This window comes from Anser brachyrhynchus (assembly GCF_964034855.1).
Source record: "Anser brachyrhynchus genome assembly, chromosome: 1".
In the NCBI taxonomy this organism is placed as follows: domain Eukaryota; kingdom Metazoa; phylum Chordata; class Aves; order Anseriformes; family Anatidae; genus Anser; species Anser brachyrhynchus.
Window position 1 is genome coordinate 136405113 of NC_137694.1, and position 3721 is coordinate 136408833.

Genomic DNA, 3721 nt, shown 5'->3' on the forward strand with positions numbered 1-3721 from the left:
ACTGACAATAATTTGTTATATTGTAAAACTGAAATCTTACTTCAAATTTAACTGTACTAGGAAATTCCGTCAGAAGATTAAGTGATACCTGAAACAAACAAACAAACAACAACAACCAAAACAATAATAAAAATAATAAAAATAATAATTTGGGGTGAACTCATTAAATGGCTAGACAGTAACCTATTAAAGTTGTCAAATGACTCAAGATCAACCTGCTGTGATGTCACACTGGGAAATACAACAGGACCTGCAGTTTTAGAAATAAGAATTTATTCCAAAATTTGTTGATGTTTGCTTTCAAATGGAATCAGTTTTGAAGTGTGATGATAGTTTCAGAACTGACAAAAATTGTCCTTCATCCCACAGCTTTGTATGTGGATGTATGCAGATAAATATTACTTGAATGCCAGTCCAAATGGTTGTGTTTTTTTTTATTATTTTATTTATTTTTTATTTTATTTTATTTTATTTTATTTTATTTTATTTTATTTTATTTTATTTTATTTTATTTTATTTTATTATTTTATTTTATTTTATTTTATTATTTATTTTATTTTATTTTATTTTATTTTATTTTATTTTATATATATTTATAGCAATGATTTGCTGCAAAAGCAAGTTTCAGAAGTGACTTGCAAGGAAACTCCTCAAAACTGGGCATTAAGGAATTCCCAACAGTGAGCAAAGAAATTCTGATATTGATGTTTCTGGAGTTTTGATATGGACAATTGCATTGCCAGTGTAAACAGTTTGTCAGGCATGCGCTTGGGTTAGCAAAAAAACTATGAATCTTTTAAGTAGGAAAGTGCAGGCATCTGGGATAGACTAGGTCACCAGCACCCTTTTAAGTGTGCAACAGCAATTCCTAACCTTTTCAAGCTATGATTAGTCATGTAATTGTGCGTCCAAATTTAGCTGATGCATTTTGCATACATAATTAATTGCTTTTCCTGAAGATCTCTCCTAATTTTTAATTATTACTGAAGCTAGCATTAAATATGGTGTGAGGTAGTCTGCACACCAATTTCCTTTAGAAACTGGTTGCAGACAGCTTGTGATAGGCGTGAGTATTCATGGAATACAGAAATTGGCTGCTGTCTAGGCTGGGATATGTGAACTTGACCACAGGTTCAGATTAATTCACTTACTGTCTGACTGATATGAAGTTATTCAGTCATAATTACTTGTTAAGACATTGCTCAAATATTGTCATAGAAGGAAAACTTTTTACATTTAAATGAACTCCTCCAAAGCTCCTTCTGTTTACACCTGTGACTATGTTGAAATGTAAAAGCAGAATAGAATAACAGAAACTCTATCTAATCTTATTTTCAGTACTGAAATCATGAAGTGGATGACTGTGTGTCTGCCTTGTTCTGGTGTATGTTTCCATACTGTGCTAGCCAGATTAAAATCTCTGCATGAAACTTATTATATGAGCAGCAATGTTATTGAGAAAAACAGAATATTTACCCCCAAAAGGGACTTAATGATTTGGCCCCTTTCTTTCCCCTAATACATGCTGCTTTGTGAACATGGTGCACTTGTCCCTTATTTGTACATCCCAAAGCTCCACAGGTCAGCCAAAATACACCGAAAACATTGGTAGCACTAAACTGGTGCTCCTTCTGAAGGAGCTTTGCTTTGTGCTAATGAAAAGGTCATAAAATTGCTGAATATGTCCTATTAGAAACATCCGATTTCCTTCCCCTTTCTCTATCATCTAAAAACAAACAGCTTTAATAACAACTCTGCTGCTGCATTCCAATTTTCATTTCAATCTCACTTCTACTTTTGTAAAGCAAATCTAAACAAATTATAAACAGAGGTCCTAGCTCAATTTTCCACTTTTTCTTTCCTGACTTGTTAAGTTAAACTCTTAGTGTGTAAATTAACTTGAATATGCTCCACTAGCTTTTTCCAAAGCAAACAGGCAGTGCTGGTCAAAAAGATGATAGTAAATAATGGTTTTCACTTGTATATATTCTTCCTTTTTAATGTCCCAAAGAACTTTACAAGCTTTGACTGGACTACGCATCCTGCATTTTACAGGGAAAGAGTTCAAGTCCCAGGAAAGAACAAAAATAAAAAATAAAAAATAAATAGAAATAGAAAATAAAAAATGGAGAAAGCATAAACAGTCCTATCATCTGCAGAAGAGCTGTAAGGTTTAATTCACACAAAAGCTAAATGTTTTGCATATATGGTATATTTCTGTTGTGGTTTAACCCGGCTGGCAGCTAAACACCACACAGCCGTTCGCTCACCCTCCCCCCTCCCTCTCTGGGATGGGGGGAGAGAAACGGGAAAGTGAAGCCTGTGAGTTGAGATAAAGACAGTTTATTAAGACAGGAAAATAATAATAACAATAATAATAATAATAGTGATAATGGTAATAGTATTAACAATAATAATGTGTAAGAAAACAAGTGATGCACAATGCAATTGCTCACCACCCGCTGACCGATGCCCAGCCTATCCCCGAGCAGCCGGCCCCCCCACCCCGGCCAGCCACCCCTATATATTGTTTAGCATGACGTCAGATGGTATGGAATACCCCTTTGGCCAGTTTGGGTCAGCTGTCCTGGGTCTGTCCCCTCCCAGCTCCTGCTGCACCCCCAGCCTGCTCGCTGGCAGGACAGAGCAAGAAGCCGAAAAGTCCTTGGCCTGGTGTAAACACTGCTCTGCAACAATTAAAACATCAGCATGTTATCAGCGCTCTTCTCATCCTAATCCAAAACATAGCACCCTACCAGCTACTATGAGCTACTTAACTCTGTCCTAACTGGAACCAGGACAATTTCCAAGTCTAAGATTTCTGTACTGGGATGTATTCAAAACAGATATTTCTGTTAATGCATTTTCTCTTTATAATCAACATTTTATTTTATTGCCACTGTGGTGGCAGATATTATCAGTAGGTCTATAAAGGGGCTACACAAATTTACGTATGACATATCAATAAATGGACATTGCAAAGGCCAATCTGTCATGACCTCTATAGTTTTCTAATATAACAAATACAGACAAGGAGAGTACATGAGGAATGGACCATGGAAAACGACAAAGTTCATGTGTCAAAATAGGGTCTGCTATTGCCAATAACAGACAAAAATATTTGGCCATGTGAACAATTGTGCTGATCCAGTAAGTCATCTTCTCCCTTTCTATATAGAATTGCTTCCTGCTGATATGGCCAGAGCAATCTTTCTGTTCCAAGTGAAAAATCTGTCCTAGGTATCACAAAAAGTATTAAAGAATATACTTTTCTTCTCCTTTCCTGAAATTACCATATGTACTTTCCACTTAAACTTATCAAATACTTTTTTTAAAAAACAAAAAAAAAAAAAGAAAAAGAGAGGTGTTCAAGGAAAACAAACAAACAAACAAACAACAACCAAAAAAAGTAAAGGCTTATAGTTTTTCTCTTTTCATAGCAACATAGAATGGCTTGGGCTGAAAGGAACCTTAAAGACCATTTAAATTCAATTCCCCTGCCATAGGCAGGGATGCCACCCACTAGATCAGGTTGCCCAGGGCCCCATTCAGCCTGGCCTTGAACATCTCCACGGACGGAGCATCCACAACTTCTCTGGTCAACCTGTTCCAGTTCCTCACCACGCTCTGAGTAAAGAATTTCCTCCTAAGCTCTAATCTAAATCTCCCCTCTTTAAGTTTAAAACCACTCCACCTTGTCCTATCATTATCTACACAAGTA

At 36.0% G+C, this 3721-nt stretch overlaps 1 long non-coding RNA gene across 1 annotated transcript; it reads right to left on the reverse strand.

Moving 5' to 3' along the window:
• Window positions 1–2214: 2214 nt before the first annotated feature.
• On the reverse strand, window positions 2215–2805 carry LOC308188368. The gene is made up of 2 exons (XR_013945454.1): window positions 2561–2805; window positions 2215–2320 (listed from the first exon to the last, which is right to left on the reverse strand). It is a non-coding gene; the product is annotated as an uncharacterized lncRNA (long non-coding RNA).
• Window positions 2806–3721: the final 916 nt, after the last annotated feature.